Source organism: Halichoerus grypus, chromosome 1 (assembly GCF_964656455.1).
Source record: "Halichoerus grypus chromosome 1, mHalGry1.hap1.1, whole genome shotgun sequence".
Taxonomy (NCBI): Eukaryota; Metazoa; Chordata; class Mammalia; order Carnivora; family Phocidae; genus Halichoerus; species Halichoerus grypus.
In genome coordinates, this window is record NC_135712.1 from 152079450 (window position 1) to 152097271 (window position 17822).

Below are 17822 nucleotides of genomic sequence, written 5' to 3' on the forward strand. Positions count from 1 at the left end.
TGGACTCTGAAAAACAAACTGAGGGTTCTAGAGGGGAGGGGGGTGGGAGGATGGGTTAGCCTGGTGATGGGTATTGAGGAGGGCACGTTCTGCATGGAGCACTGGGTGTTATGCACAAACAATGAATCATGGAACACTGCATCTAAAACTAATGATGTAATGTATGGGGATTAACATAACAATAAAAAAAAGTAAAAAAAAAAAAGATAACTGACTTGGTGAGTCCATGAGAATGAAGTTGATAGGAAAGAGCCAACCCAGTGACAGGTGTTGAACTCTCCACCAAAGTAGTGCAAAAGAGCATCTTATTTCCCACACTATACCAAACCAGAAAGTATGACACCAGCCACTGGGAATAAAAAGCATGGAACACATTTTTATAATCTTTCCCTTAAAGAATTGGTAGGAGACCTGCTGGCTTACATATTTTTCTTAGTAAGGAATAGTGCATTCTCAATAATATTTATGTTTGGTTATTAATTTTTAATCTTCCTAGTATTAAGCACCCCAAAAGTGCTTAATCCCTCAAAGCCTACTTCCCTTCCAGCCCACTCTCAGCCTCCTGATGCAGACAGAAATTCAAATAGTATCCATAATCTTAGGTCCTAGGTTTAGATGGCAACCTGGCACAGGTACTTAAATTGGGGCCCTGAGGCTGCCTGGTTTGATTTCCAGTCCCAACCCATCACTTCCATGTCAGGGAACTGTAGTCATGCTTGTTCCCTCCACAGAAATGTAATCAGTGTGGTGCAGTAGAAGGAGTCATTGATCCAAGTCTGGGCTCTACACCTTCATTGAGCCTCAGATGTCTCCTCTGTGTGATGGGGCTAACAGTGCCCACGTACTAGAGTTGTTTAAAAAAAAAAAAAAAAACTAAATAAAATGCCTGGCCCAATATTTGCCACATAATAGTTATTTAACAAATGGTGGTCTGCTTCCCTCCATTTGAATGTAAGGCAGATGATAAATCGTCTGCCCACCCTATTTTAAAACTAAATCAGAATTCTAGTATAAATACTTCTCCTGTAAATCTTACAAAAGAATTAATTAAATTGCACAAATTCCATTTTCAGTGCAATCAGGGCACATATAATCTGTAGACTCCAAAATTTTTTTAAAAGATTTTATTTATTTGACAGAGAGAGTGAGAACACAAGTAGGGGAAGCAGCAGGCAAATGGAGAAGTAGGCTCCCCACCAAGCATGGAGCCCAATGCGAGCCTCTATCCCAGGACTCCGGGATCATGACCCGAGCCGAAGGCACCCACTTAACGACTGAGCCACCCAGGCAACCCTCCAAAATTTTTGAAAGGGCTCCCAAAAGCACTCAAGACCAGGCAGAGGCTGCCCAAGAAGTAACAAGAAGAAGCATGAGGGAAAGTACAAAGGCCCAGCTGGCAGATCTCAGGAATTGCCAATAAAATGTACCTTTCCTGAAGATGAAGAGCTCATCCTACAATAAACTATTTCTCTTGAATGAATGCAAGAACTTGGGTAAACAAGACTGTAGGGAAAAGGCCTCCAGGACTCAATTTGATTTGGAAAGACAAAGGAAATGAGGCTACATGCAAAAAAAAAAAAAAAAAATGTAAAGCAGAGATGAGCTATAATTTCAAGAAACAGTCTGTCTCTGTGCCAGTAAAAATAAGAAAGCCTTTTGAGTGTAAATTCTGGAAGACTAGTCTGGGCATCCTGGCCCCCCTCCCACCCTCACCAAAGAACAGCCAATAAGGAGCTCATCCAGGAGAATAAAAGTGATTAAAATATAAATAATAAAAAGATATAGGAAAATATTGATACAAATTTAATATAAGAAAAACAGAAATCCTTACCAGAAAAATGGTGCCAGGGAGCAAATTGAAATTGAGACCAAGCATTTTGCCAGGATTTATTTTTCAATATTAATAAAATAAATACTTCCCTGAATGAGGACCACAATGCAGCAATGCAGACATTCAAGGAAAAGATGGCAAAGCAACAGAAATATTACTGTTCCTAGGAGTTCTTATTAAGGACATTAATAAGATACAAACCATGAACTAGAAGTAGAGGCACATTTAGCAATACAAACAAAGTACTTCCTTAATTTTATTGACTAATAGCAGGTGATAGAGAAAAGAAGAGGAAGTTTTAGGAAACAAGATCATATCAATTTATTTTTAGCTCATATTTGGGAACTAATAAATGCCTAAAAATGTAGAAGGCCACAGAATGTTACAATTACGGAAGTAACCACCAAAACAAAAATTCAAACCTTAATAAATTACAGAACTATGAACAAACAAAAAGAAAACAGAGCCAACCACATACTTATATAAAAACAGAAAAGCAAAAATAAACCATAAAATACAATTCAAACCAAAGGTATCTGCTAACATCAAAAAATGTAAATGTGTTTAACTTACATATTAAAAGAAAAAGATTTTCAGATTGCCTCACAAGGCAAAGTCAAATTCTGTGCCAAAATCAAAGAGACACATCTTTAAAAAGTGATTCAAAGAAATAGAAAGACTGAACAGAGTAATTGCTAAGACATAAACAAAACAGGGATCACAATATTAATACTAGACAAGTTAGAATTAAGGCTCCAAAGCACTAAATGAAACAAAGACGGGCACTTGGTAATACTAAATTTCCTGTTCAAACTGAAGGTTTTCAATTTATGAACATCTATGCACCAGATAACTTAGCAGAAATATTCATAAAGCAAAAATCTTGTAAGCTTTGATGAGAAAATAGAGATGCCTTAGTGGTAGGATATAAAGCCATTTTTCTTAGTCCTTGACAGCAGTCATTAGACAAAACAAACAAACAAGAGAACAAGAGCAAGGATATAGATCTAAATAACAAAGCTGATGAAGTGGAAATGGTCCTGGTCATGATTGATATATATCAAATTTATTACCCTGAAATAAAGAATGAATTTTTTTTCAGTTCCCATGAAATAGTCATAAAAATTGACTGTGTATTAGGCCACAAATAAAACCTCAATAGATTCCAAAAATAAAAAGAGAACAGATAGCTTTTTCCCATCACAGTGGAATTAAACTAGAATCTAATTACAAAAGAAGAAGACAAAATGGCCATTTCACCCCTAAATATTGTTTTTTTCTTAAACAGTTATGGAGTCAAAGAGAACTAAATGGAAGTGACAAAATTTCTAGAACGTATGGATGAGGAAAACTACAGTCATCAGAACTTAAAAAAAATCAACTAAAACAGTTTCGGAGAATAAATTAATAAGCTTAGCCACCTACTCAACTAAAAGTAGAATAAAATAATTGATTATATATTCTATTTTAAAATTATAGTAAAATAAACCAAAGGAAAAGTAATAAATAACAGAAATCAATGAATTAAAAACTAAGAAAAATTTTGAACCAATAAAGTAAAAATCATTCTTTGGTGGGGAAGGGAGGATGGTAAAAATATATAAATCATTCTCTATCTTACATTTTTAAAGGAGGTATAAATATTGAAAGGAAAAATAACAAGATGCACAGAAAATTAAAGAATCACAGAGATTGCTTCGTTAAATTCCATACAAACAAACTTGAAAATTTAAATAAAATAATATTCTAGGGAAATAGAATTTACCAAAACCTACCCCAGAAAAAAATCAAAAATTTAAAATATTGATTTCCAAAAAGGAAATAGAAAAGTTAAACTCACTATATGGGCAAAAATCCAGAAGTTTAATACACATGCTCTATTAAGAAATTTATATGGAGACAGACATTGTTGTGCATTACTAGTGGGACTATAACACTTGTGTTGAACAATGTTAAAATATCTTTCAAAAATATATTCTTATTTTTCTTCTCAAAATTTATCTCACAGATATACCTACTCAATGTTTGAATTGGTATATGTGTAAGGTTAATAATATAGGTTTGGAGACAACAAATGCCTTTCAATAGAGATTGGTTAAGTACGTGACAGCTCATGCTAACAATGGAATATCCTATAATAGTGAAAAAAATGAAGAGTTCTCTATGTACTAATATGGAAACATTACTGAGATATGTTATTAAATGAAAAAATAAGATGAAAAGCAGTATACGTAGTACAAATCTACATGTAAAAAAGGCAAGGCTTGTTTTTATTTTCCTGCATATGAACAAGAAAATTCCTGAAGAAAACAGGAGAAGCTAATAACAATAATAACAGTAATAAAAGATGAGGAACTAGAAAGAGAAATTGGGAAGTAAATTCCACTGTTTGCCTTCTTTTTTTTTAAAGATTTATCTATTTATTTGAGAGAGAGTGCCCACAAGCAGGCACACGTACACAGAACGGCCAAAGGGGGCAGAGGGAGAGAGAGAGAATCCCCAGTAGACTCCCAGCACAGCGCAGAGCCCAATGTGGGGCTCTATCTCAGAACCCTGAGCCAAAACCAAGAGTCAGACACTCAACTGACTGAGCCACCCAGGTGTCCCTGTATTTGTTATTTTTAACAAACAAAAAATGTTTTAAATGAAGAAATTAATTTGGATCATAAACAAATAAACTTGGGTCATCTAATAAAACTGGATTGTATAATTACAGCCCCAGATCTTTATAACAAATCACTCCAATAAAATGTTTTCTCAATATTGTATAAATCTGGGTTTTCTTTATAGCACCACATCATAGACCAAAATTTGTTCTAAAACAAAGAGCAATTTTTCCACCAACTTACTGAACTAAATCATATTTGAAACTGTTATATAGGCATTCACACATTTGCATACTTTTCTCAAAGGTAATTTTTTTCAAAAATCATAGAAATTTTAGATTTAGTACTTTAACCTTGATGTATCTTCATTAAAACTCTTCATTTTTGAAAGTGTTCATCACTAACACTTGTTTATATCTTTAAACTCCATTTTGAGTTGTCTGACAAAAGTTCTCTGCAAAAGAAATCTGAAATTGTGCAGAATACTTGCCAAGTTAAGACCGTGAAACTATGGAAATCTCTAGATTTGGAATCAGAAACTATGGGCTTGAATCTCAAAGCTCAATATAAATTTTTAACTTCCCTTTAGGAGCCAACAACAGAAGTGAACTGAGCTATTGCAGTTTCCCCAGAGTCCTTATTGCCCCTCCCTCCAGTCAAATCTCATCTCTCAAGAGCTATTGTCTCCAAGACCTAGAGAACAAGAGGTCTGCTGTCCATTGGCCTGCTTACCTAAAGCAAGATGTCTCAGCCTTGTCACCGACAATATTTTGAGTCTGATCATTCTTTGCTATGGGGACTGGCCTGTGCATTGTGCAATAGTTAGCAGAATCCCTGGCTTCTACTCCCTAGATGCCAGTAGTACTCACTCTAGTTGTAACAATAAAAAATGTCACCAGATATCATCAAATGACCCGTAGTGTAATAAAAGAGTGAGATTCTCATGAGTAAAGATCTTTCCCCAAACCTCTCACTAACACAGATGAAGAACTAGAAGCAAATTCTATCTCTGCCACTTACTGGCTAAATGACCTTGGACAAGTTATTTAATCTCTCTGAACCTCAGTTTCCTCAACAGTAAAATACCTGTAGCAATGTCTGCTCCCAGGAGTAAGAATTAAATGATCTATTTCATGCCAACACCTAGAAAGTACCTGTCCCTAAATAATCTATCGATATATATAGCTACATCTACCTTTGCAGCTTATTCTTTTTTCTTTATCTTAACACCATCTGAAAAGTGAGCCTATAGTATAGCTCTCCCCACTCCAAGGAATTGCTGTTTGAACAACTGAGCTACTTAAGCTGCATAATGGGCATTTTATTTTCATTCTATTTGTTTAACTGTACAAATATATGTGGTTAACATTAAATCACTAGAGAGTAGTGACATATGCAGCTTCGATGAGGATCACCGTAAACTTCTGCTCACTTTAAAGAGCAGAATGCCAAAATTTGAAAAGAGATGAAAACACAAAATGCAGCAGCTTTAATGAGAAGGAACTTGGAGACAATATAACCAAACCAAAGTAACTTGCTGCCCTAGTTCACTCCTCCTCACCCCTTCCCCCACATTTTAAAAAAGCAAATCAAAGACCCAAACAAAATCACCCCCACTGAAAGATGAGAAATCATTAGAAATGAAATAGCATGGACCATTGCTTAATATTCCAATAAAAATTAGAAGAGCTTTAAGGGCAAAAAGCAGGTATAATACAATTCAGAAAAAGAATTACTTTAGAAAACCTTTCAGACACATTGCTCTTTATTTTCAAATAAAGAGAACAAAAATTCCTCAAATAAAAAAATTTGAAGAGATGAAAGGAAATATAAGAACAGAAAGAGATAGAGAGCTGTCAGTTCTCAGGAAAGAAAGAGATAATGGCTTAGCACTTGATAGAATGGAACATTCATGATCCTTCCAGTAAGGTAGTTTTACTTTGGCTCTCCATACTACCATCTACTAGTTGTGTGAACCTGAGCAAAGTGAAATCCCTCTCTGACCTGTTTCCTCAGCTATAAAATCAAGATAAAATCTACTTCCACTAGGTTATGATAAAAATTAAACAAAATAACCTAGCCTAGTAATAGGCTCACAGGGCACAGTCAATAAATGTCTCTCCTTATACTCATCTGTTCTCTATTTGTGCCTTCCCTTGTGTGTCCCTCTCTGTCTGTCAGACTCTCTCTTAATTTTTCTTCTTTGTTGTTAAAGAAATATATACCTGACTCTTATTCATCTGTGATAAGAACGTGAATAAGAAAAACTGAAATCTACAAATTATTCAAAGGACTCCCTAAACCATTAATTTCAATCAACTTTCCCAACCAGAATTTTTCCACAGTCCATAATAGAATCTATACTAATGTACCAAATTCAGATATTCTACAAAGCCAATAGGAGAAAAGAGCAAAAAAAGTATATAATATACAAATGTGAGCCCATACATTTGGCTAATGGGGAAAAATCCCCTCTATTCTAAAATAATTGCATACACATGGTCTATTTGTACCAGCTCAATCAAAGCACTAATGATATAATGGGATGAGTAAAGCAAGGAGATAGAAAATGTCCTGATAACATTGCTCTGGAAAATAGACTGTTGACTTCATTCCTTGGGTCATTCTCTCTTTGTTATGCTCTAGACCAGTGCTATAGGAAATTCTGCTTATTCTGCAATGAAGGAACTGTTCTATATCTGTGTTGTCCATTATGGTGGCCCAATAACCATGTGTGGTTACTGAGCACCAGAAACATTACTAGTATAACTAAGGAACTAGATTTTTTTAATTTTGATTAATTCAGATATAAATGTAAATAGCCTCATGTGGCTAGTAGCTACCATATTGAACAGTGCAGATATGGGCTAATTAAGTCACATAATTTGGTAAATGGAAATAATTACATTTAGACTCATTTTCTCCATCTTAACAAGTTTCTTCTCATTAATGGTGATCATGTCTCTTTCTGGATAGTGACCAAGTCATAATAGTAGAAGATCTCAGTTTCCATTGCTCTCTCTGCTCCTGCCCATACTACCACAGGGGGATAAATAACACTGAAATGGCCAAAGATGGAGTTATTATCAATGAGCAAATCTAGACTATTGACTGGGTAACTTGCCCAATAAACTTAAATATCTCTCCATGCTTTGCACTATATGATAGAAGATATTCTCAAACATATTCTCTCCACAGCCTCAACAGGGTGTGTCCTAAGGCTGTTTCCCATACTGTTCCTCAACATAGGTTCATGACTCACCCCAGAGTACCAATCTTGAGGGAGGCATTATTATTCCATCCAAGTTCATAGCTTTTTGGGTATGCAAAAAAATATTTGGATTTCAAAAGAGGGAATTAAATGCAATCCTAAATCTTTAATGTTGCTTTTTCTCAGCTATGATTTTAATAACTATTGGACAGCTGTAAATTCTAGTATGTTCTCCTGGAAAGTTCTTGAGCACAGACATCTATATTTCCATGTAAGTATGGAGCTGTGACCCTGCAAAGGTAGCCAAATAGAAAATAAGAATAATAACTTCTTGGGAATTGAGGACCCTTCCAAGGGACTCATGCTTGAAGGCAACATCTTATCTCTTCTCAAAAGTAAATAGCACTGATGAACTTGCCTAACCTGCGTTAATGCTACCCTACACAGTTCCTGACCTCCAAGATGTTATCACAGTACTTCCCAATAGTAGATGTGCCACCCGCTGAGCACAAAGCACATATGGCTCTTGCTTGTAAATCATTCTTTGTTAGAGTGTTTTATTATGGGATTTAAAGCAAATGTCCCTTAAAGGAAAAGACCATTTTATTATGTTTATTCATAATGCCTAGCAGTCACCTCATACATAGTTAGTGCTCTTAGGTATCTGTCAATTATATAAAGATAAACACACCATAATTAGGATATACAGAACTCCAATCATGCCATATTACCCTTGAATTATTTGGAAAAAACTTCTAAAATATTTTTAAAAATAATAATGTTTAATTTACATGAGCCCTTCAAATTATTGTCATCCTTAAATGAAAATGATATTTCAGAACCATAGCTTCTCTCCCAGGAAATATTTCTTTTAGTGTGTTCTCTTGCTCAAAATAAAATACAAAAGCCAATCCTTCCTATATACTTCATTTCTTCTTTAATTAATTCTTATTTACAGAAATCTTTCTCCCAAATTCATCTAATATTAATTTTCTCTCCCTACAATCCAATCTCTAGCTAATGATTTTCCTAATTCCATTTCATTGCTGAATGTCAGGTCAGACTAAGTCAGCTCTATTGAGAAGGGTTTTCTGTGCCTCTAGTTGGTATATAGGGTCGTTACAGGAAGTTAACTTCAAACCTTGGAATAAGTGTGACATATAAGACTTACCCTAATGGAAAAGATCGGTCTTGGGTTTTCCACACTCAGAGCAGTAAAGTGAAGGGTTTTGTGGGGATCCAATTAAGGTGACTAGAGTACATATTTTTTAACTCTTGTTTACCAATTGAATTAGTGAATCTAAAAAAAGGAATAAGATCTATCTGGAGTCTAGGAAAAGTGGCACTAATGAACAAGAATCTAGCAGATGAGAATGTTCTAGTCACTAAACATAGCATAATCTCATCTGTGGCCTAGAGAAAATACCCCTCCATGGTCATTCAATTTCATTCCTGCTGTGTCTACTTCCAATTACAAAGTCTATATATTATCTTAGAAAAATGTCCTTGGGTGACAGGCACCATTATATCATCACAGGAAATGAAATCTTACTTTGTAAATTAATAAATAGTATACTCTAAACATGAGTCATTTCCCTGAGCCTCATCAAATCTGAGACACTGACAAGTTTGGTTTCTAGGATTGCCCACTACAGTTCTGACTCTACAAACCCTCTCTAAGAAGTCAACCAGTCCTTTTAGTATCTTCAACTCATCATCTTTATCCTCAATATTCTATCTGAAAACAACAAGTCCCACTCTTTTCACTACACTTGTAAATCTTTTCTTGTCTAAGATGCTAGAGAAGCCATGAGAGATGGCCATTTGCCAACTGTCAATAAATATGATGTTGAAAACTCCTCATTTCTTGATTTTGTGGATTACTGTTCTATATTCAAATAACCCTACATTTGGCTTTGAAGCAAAACATCTTCTGAATCAAATGCATTAACCCTACAGAGACCTGAATGATGGAAAGTGAATACATTTGGAGGCTAAAGAGACATGGTTTGAATTCTAGACCCATTTGCATTCATCTGCTATATGAGATTAGACAAATCCTTAATCTCTCCTACCCTCAATGTCCTTATCTGTAAAAATAATAATACTTACATCACAAGATTATTATAACTATTCAAGGAGAGAATATACATTTAAGTATCTGAAACTTGATGGTTATTCAAAAGTATTCATTTCCTTTTCCTCAAGTAATCTCCTCTGGCTGATAACTTCAGCATTCAGTAGCATTTGCAGAACTTGTAACATCTTACTGAAAGGAGTTCTAATCTAAACTTCTAGCAGGTTTTCCTGAAATTGCAAGCCATAAATTTATTGTCTTGTGTCCACTATTAGTTATATACTTATATATATAAGTATATATATATATATATATAAGTTATATACTTATATAGCTGATAAGTTATAACTCCAAAAACATGTGTTTTATTTTTGTGTATAATTAAAACTTTTCCTACACTCCTTTAAGGAGCCCTTGAATTTATTTCATGCATAGTCTATGTTTACTCATCTAATGCAGGGCCTGGCACAAAGCTAACTCTCCTTCTTTCCAATAATTACTATAATAAGGTTGTGAATATCAAGAACAGTAGTAATTTGTTATATATATATACACACACACACACACAGTGAGATCCAAGAGGAAACAGCACATTTGAACATCCATTTATAATTATTAGAATACTTCCCCTACTGGTTGCTCCACCTGAAATCTGTTCTCTAGCTCTGATCCTGGATAGTCTATGCCCAAGTTTTAGAATCCAGCTCTAGCTCTTGACTTACAGCCGTGTCCTTGAACAGAAAAGATTGCAGACTGTAAAATGCATAATAATGAAGACTTGCAGATAAGCACAAGTTCAAGATCTGGAGAAAAACTGGGTCAGAATGGAAAGAAATTATATTCTAGGCAAACAAGCACATTTCTTGCATTAATTTTAGATTTCATCCAGCCTTGACCTATCCCTGCTGCCAGCTATGTTATTTCTGAGCAAAGCACCAGGATTTGTGGGGAAAGCCACTAAATATTTTATAAGGTAATAAAAATGTTAGCAAGCCAAAGTATTCTTTAACCCATTTGGGGGGCAGAAGAGTCAGACCTAAAGATTGGATTTCCCAATGATTTGGTTAAATCAGTCTTGTTCCAATATCCAAAAGAGATTGTAAATAGAACCAATCACAAATGATGCACAACCTTAAAGGGAAAGCTAACCAGAGGTCAGTCTGCCACTGGAATACTCAGCTGAACTTGTCTGGACTCCCAGTTCCATTGCCCATAAAAATAAATATACCTCTCCAAAACAGCTGCAAGCTCAAAAGTTCATTTTCTCCTGTTTCTATTGCCTTTGAATCCCTGGCTCTCTTGAAATCCATACCACTCTCAGTTCCTTTACCAGTTTCTAAAGGAAAGCCATCATTCAAATCAAGTACTTTATCATATGGGAGCCTTCCTGAAAACTCAGGGTACACATGGGTATGTATTGCCTCCCAGAGCTCACATATTCCTGGAATCTCCTGGTTTCACCCTCAAACACCTCTGGGACAACCAATGAAACAACGTCTTCCATTAACCACATGAAATGGATTTAGAACATACCCTGGCCCCTTGGGTATGCTACCCTAAACTCTTATAAAAATGCTTTCCCTCAAAGATACCTTTCATTTTCTCAGGAGAATTCCAGTGAATTTCATTTTCTCCAGTTCAATACACTAGGACATTCAAAATGGCCTTCTTGGGCAGAGTTAGAAACCAACATTTGTGAGTGTTTATTATGTGCCAATCACTTTGTGTTTACCTTCTACACCCCTCACAAAGACAACCCTGTGCAGTCTGCATCATACAAAATAGGAAAATTAGGTTCAAAAAGGTTCTGTTATACTTCAGGTATCAACACAAGTAAATGACAGAACTGGAACCTACTCAACTCAGACGGATGGCAAAACCAAAACTTGCCCCTAACCTCCAACTGCCCCCACACTTAACCTCTTATCAAAAACCATCCACTCAACTAGTCCCAGATTAATGCCTCAAGCTGTGGAATACACCGAGGAGCTGGAAAGGTAGCAGAGGAAGTCCAAACCATATCAGGAGACAGCTCCACTCACTCTTCTTTTCTCTCCCCATAGAGAAATCCCAAATTCCAAGTGCCTCCTCTGAGCAACATTGCTACTGTCCTGTAAAAAGTTTGCAGATGACTCCAACAAGGCATGTCAAGAAAAGAAAAGCCTATACTTCACTGATCTGCAGTTAAAAAAAGCAAGGGAGTCCGATTGGACTTTTTGCTTAGAGCAAAGAAGAGGAAAAAGAGAAGGAGGAGAAGAAGAAGGAGGAGGAGGAGAGGGAGGAAGGGGGGAGGAGGAGGAAGGGGAGGAGAAGAAGAGGAAGGGGAGGGGAGGAGAGGGTAGGAGGAGGGGAAGGAGGAGGAAAAGAAGAAAAAGAGGAAGCAGGAGGAGGAGGAGGGCTTCATCCATGTACATACCATTTACAATCTTCATTTCCTCCATTTTGGAAACCTAACCAACTAACTGCCCAGCCCATTTTTATTTCACATTTATGCTGACATTTCCCAATTGCAAAAACCATAGGGGATATATTTACATACAACAGTGAGGGAAGGAAAACCTTCCATGTTTGGCCTAACCTACTTCCCACAGCATCTTTAAATATTTCTTTCTTGGAGGAGCAGATGTTTCTTGCCACCCTGTACAACAACTGAGAAAGAAAATCCTTACTTCCTTTTGAAAGCATCTAATCTCGGGGCACCTGGGTGGCTCAGTCGTTAAGCATCTGCCTTCGGCTCAGGTCATGATCCCAGGGTCCTGGGATCGAGCCCCACATCGGGCTTCCTGCTCCGCGGGAAGCCTGCTTCTCCCTCTCCCACTCCCCCTGCTTGTGTTCTCTCTCTCGCTGTGTCTCTCTCTGTCAAATAAATAAATAAAAAATCTTTAAAAAAACAAAAAAAGAAAGCATCTAATCTCAAGATGTCACAGCCATCTTCTGTGGAATTTCCCTGTGTGTTATGCATGTTCTCCCACCGAATTCCTGTGTGTATGTGTGTGTGTGTGTGTGTGTGTGTGTGTGTTCACAAATTTGTTGGGGGCAGGGGGAAGTGACCTAGAGAATAAGGGACAACCTGTTAGAAAAGTCCCTGGGATATACAAGATAAGAACTAACATCAGCCAACAGCCAGCTTGAATCACTTAAGCACTATCTTTAGGCAATACGACATGATTTATACAATAAAAGTATGGAAAAGGCGTAAATATCTATCAACAGGGAAAGTAGTAAGTTACAATGCAATCATACTGAATCTTGTGCAATCAGTGCAAATAAATAAATTAGAGCTTTAAATATAGGTGTGGAACAATGTCAACAATATTTTGGTAAAATGAAAAGTTAGAGAAAAAATATGTATGGTGGGAGAGTGTAATATATATAATATGTCTATGAGTTTTATTATAATTAAATACTTATTATATTATATTATATTATATTATATTATATTATATTATATTATTATATACCTGGGTCATGTGATTTATGCCCAGTAAAGGATGTTTGGGAGGTGTTAACAGCAATTGTCTCTGGATGTCTAGGACTATAGATGTCTTGACTTCTTCTATTGGCTTGTCTGTATTTTCAGTTCCTGCTATAATGAATATGTATTGCTCCTTTAAAAATATGTTGTAAAGTTATTTTAAAATTAAATGATATGCACACATGAGGCATCTTTGGCATTCTAGCAGCATTCAGAACCCAATCAAGGGCACTTTCTTCAAGGGATGTTTCTGACAACCCAAGTGTCTACAGACTGAGATTCCCACAGTAGGCAGAAACCGTCTCAGATCATCAAGCCAATAAAGGCAGTGTCACCTCAATACTCATGGCTTATGCTCCTGCACAGCCAATAGCAAGAAAGAGCTTCAATGGGCAAGGGAGCAGCAGGTTGGAACTCGGATGACTTAGGGGCTCCTGTGTCAGTTTTGTAATCAGAATGAAGCCTGACTTTCTGGACAAGAAGTACACACTCTTTCCACATTGTTCCAGTTACCTAGTGCTGAATAACAAACTGTTGCAAATTTAGTGACTTAAACAACGGGCATTTTATTATGCTCATGAATGCTGTAAGTCAGGAGTTTGAGCAAAACATGACAGGGATGGCTTGTCTCTGCTCCACAGTGTCCAGAGTCTCAGCTGGGAAGATTCAAATGGCTGAGGACCAACACATCTGGAGGCTTCTTCACTTACATGTCTGGTGCCCGGACCAGAATGGATCAAAGTCTGGGCTCTATGTGTGCACCCACACGTGGAAGCACCTACATGTGGCCTCTCCATATGTCTTGGGCTTCTCACAGCATGGTGACTGTGCTGCACAGGGGAGTGTCACAAGAATGAACATTCCAAGAGAACCAAGCAAAATCTGCATGGCCTTTTATGACCTAGCCTTGGGGCTCACATGGTGTCACTTCCATCATACTATTGGTCAAAATAGGGGCACCTGGATGGCTCAGTCATTAAGCGTCTGCCTTCAGCTCAGGTCATGATCCCAGGGTCCTGGGATCGAGCCCCGCATCGGGCTCCCTGCTCAGCGGGAAGCCTGCTTCTCCCTCTGCCTCTCCCCCTGCTTGTGTTCCCTCTCTCACTGTGTCTCTCTCTGTCAAATAAATAAATAAAATCTTTAAAAAAATTTAAAAAAACTATCAGTCAAAATAATCACAAGACTATCTAGATTCAAGGGGTAAGGACATGGATTCCACCTCTTGATGGGAAGAGTATCAACAAATTTGTGGCCGTTTTTCAAAACCCCCACATGAATTTATCAAGTTTTTATTCTGTGACAGCCACTGGCACTGGAGCTGGAGAGAGGAAAAACAGACACATCACTGTACTGAGAATCAGAAGGCATAGGTACCTCCCTGCCCTGTCTCACCAAAAATTCGTCTCAGTAAGAAATTCCATTTCTCCTTCAGCAAGATGGAAATAGTCATGTTAGTCATGTTAGGTCGAGCCATATGAACTTACCAGTACTCAACCATTTCTGACCTAAAAAATATTTCATTTGGTGCAGGCTAATACTTGACCTAATGCTACATTGAAATGTAAGGCTAATACATGATAAAATATGAAATGTTCCTGGAGGGGAAATATTTAATTCTCCTTAGGTTTTTTTAGCTTTCTTTTATGGGATTTTGTAATATTTCTACTAAGTTTAAAAAGAAATTGATATTCCCTGCTGGCTTATTTTTAATTAAATAATTAATGTCTAGTCTATCGCCAGAGTATATGTCCTGTGAATATGGTTCTACTCTAGTACATCCTGGTAAACATCTTTTCTAAAACCTTTTTAGGGTTTCATCTATGGTACTCTAATGATGCTTACTTTTTATTAACAAAATTCTGGATCCTTACCAATTTTACATCATATTGGAATAATGTGTCAAATGTTACACTATGCTAATATGTAGTGTCCTCAGTATTCAACAGGTGACTCTCTCTGGTTACACCATGAAATAATGGTGGCTGTGAAACACCATCTGCACTTAACAATCGACCACATTTTCTACTGTTATAGATATTTAACCACTGAAAAAAGTTGGTATAAGAATATAATAACATATATATATATATAGTATAAATAGAGGTAGGCAAGAAAATATTTCTGGGCAAAACTAAAAAATCAAGAGAGGTAAAACAATAAGCAAATTACTAAAAGGTAATTTTGCTGCAAAATATAACTGCAAAATAATAACACACTGTCTCGTGAATGGCCCTAAAAATTGGGTCTAATGACAAATTGCAAGATGGGGAATTTCCAAATGTGTTTTGAGCAATGGACTATTGAAGTATGCAGCCTCTCAAAGGCAATTTTTCAAAAGGTACAAGTCAGTATCAACATTTGGTATTTTCATTCTCCTGTATAGCCCTAGATCAGCCAGATTACTTCACTGGTAGGGTAGCTAGTATTCATGACCAAAATAATAAAAGCCTAAATAAAACCAATTAAAACAGTGCATATGCCAGGATCAGCTGTGAGGAAAAAGAAAAAATCCTGTCTTTGGATCTGAAGACCCAGAACTGAACTAATTAGTAGGGTGACCAACTCATTCCACTTTACCCAGGACCATCCTCATTTTAAAACTGAAAGTCCCATGCCCCATGAACTCCCTCAATCCCAAGAAAATAGGGCCAGTTCTTCAGCTTACTTACTAGTCAACCTTGAGTGAATCATTTCTCCTTTATAAAATTCAACTTCTCCAACTGCAAAATGATTTTTTAAAAAAACCTGATTTGTGTACTTGCTAGGAGAACAAAAGAAACAATGTTTCAAAGCACACTTTTTCATGTCTACAAGCCTTTTGTTACCTGACCCAAGAACATCCAGACAGCAGCCCAGCCTTCTAGAAACCTTACAGTCTTGGTCAGTAGCCTTTGTTATAAAAATTCCATAAATAATTCCATAAGTGAGAGATGCTGTTGTCCTTCTTTTTCCAAAAGGGTTCTGTGTGCTGCCTAAAGTCAGAAGAACCCAGAAGACCCATATCCCAGGAGAGGTGAACCAGAAAAGGTGTCTTGGAGGAGCCCCACATTTAAAAAATGTTTCCAAGGAGGACTTGCTTTGCATTTATTTCTCTTGCCAAACAAGAGTCTTAGTAACCACCCTTCATATTTAGAACTGAATCCCCTTTTCCTTCCACCCCAAACAAAAAAGCAATAGCTGGAGGGGCAGAAGGAAAAAAGTATGAAAGCTCTGTTTTCAGCAAATTTTGAAAATATTTTCCTTCCAAGAGCTATCAGACACATTTCTTTTTCCCAATGCAAATTAGTAATGGGAGAAAAAAGAAAATGCTTTCAGACTATTACACTAATAAAGAAGACATCAAGCCTCTACAGTCAGAAAGCTGAGCAGGAATAATAATGAAATTTTTCAGTATCCTCTAATTAAAAGTTGCCAAAATTAGCATATGTGCCCCTCTCTGGGCTCAGTAGTGGCTGAGCCCCTCCCTCACTGTCCCCCACCACACATCCTCCCCTGCCCTCCCCTCCCACTGCGCCCTTTCCTTCCTTCGCCCGTGTGCTCCCCCATCTCCTGCGCCTCTCTCTTTCTCTCTCTCTCTCTCTCTCTCTCTCACACCTGGAGACAGTAACAATACGCAGCTCCCAATGAACAGAGAAAATGAAAATCACCTTCCTAGAGGAAGGAAAGTGCATTTGACATCCCCCTTGTTCCAGGACTTGAGAGACTCTGATATAATTACCTCAGAGAGGCTGCAGGCAGATGGCAAGCTCGGCAGCCCCATGTCCTCAGTCAGCAGGACACTGCCGAGATGCTCTCCGTGACATTTTGTTCAAGATGTTTCCAGCACACAAAGCCGAGAGCTGGCAACCAGCAAAGGAGCCTGCGGAGCATTCGTTAGCCTGAAATTATGGCCATCTCACACTTCTGCTCCACGGGGCCATGCCTCCATCGCTCTGCCCAGGCCACAGGCAGAGATCAGGGACATGATCGATGGCCACGCACCTTATGGAGAAGCTGAAGAGCGAGCATATGGTGGGAGGGGGCACAGAGGAGACGTTGGTGAAGAGTGTGCAGTGCCTGACTCTGGCTCCTGCGGGATGTCATTCCCCTCCACTTCTCATCTGTGGGAGCCATCTAAGGAAGTCAGTGCAAGCTACTAACTGCTAGGCAGGAGCTGTGATTATTGTGAAAGGATAATGGAGGACTGAAGACAGTGTGGCCCCACCAACACTCTCCCCCTTGAATTCCAATCTCCTCAACACCCACTTTCCAGGAATTTCTCTGTCGGTGTTTATAGCTGTCAGGGTAATATACCAGCTGCTGTAACAAACAGCTCCAAATCCCAGCGGCCTCAGGTAGTAGGAGTCCATTTCTCTCTCCTGTGTTTATTTCAGTGTTATGCGGAGGTCAGCTCCCCTTGGTGCCTCTCCTCCCAGGGGATCCAGGCTCCTTCTCTCAAACACATGACCTCTGAGGGAGAAGTGAGAGCATGGACAATTGCACGGAAGGATTTGCAGTCAGGCCTGGAAGCATCCTTTGAATGTGAGGATACTGGGAAGTTGTTGGCCTTGAGGAGAGTAAAGGAGGTCAGGCATGAGAAGCCAGAAAACAGTGTGCTAAGTCTTCATGATTACTGCTTTAAA

At 37.7% G+C, this 17822-nt stretch overlaps 1 long non-coding RNA gene across 1 annotated transcript in view; it reads right to left on the reverse strand.

Annotated features, from left to right (window-relative positions):
• LOC118528507 (uncharacterized) overlaps window positions 1-17240 on the reverse strand; it is a 48246-nt gene extending 31006 nt beyond the window's left edge. The window contains exon 1 of the long non-coding RNA XR_004913698.2: window positions 16919-17240. This is a non-coding gene — a long non-coding RNA (uncharacterized LOC118528507). The remainder of the gene's footprint in view (window positions 1-16918) is intronic.
• Between the last annotated feature and the right edge of the window lie 582 nt (window positions 17241-17822).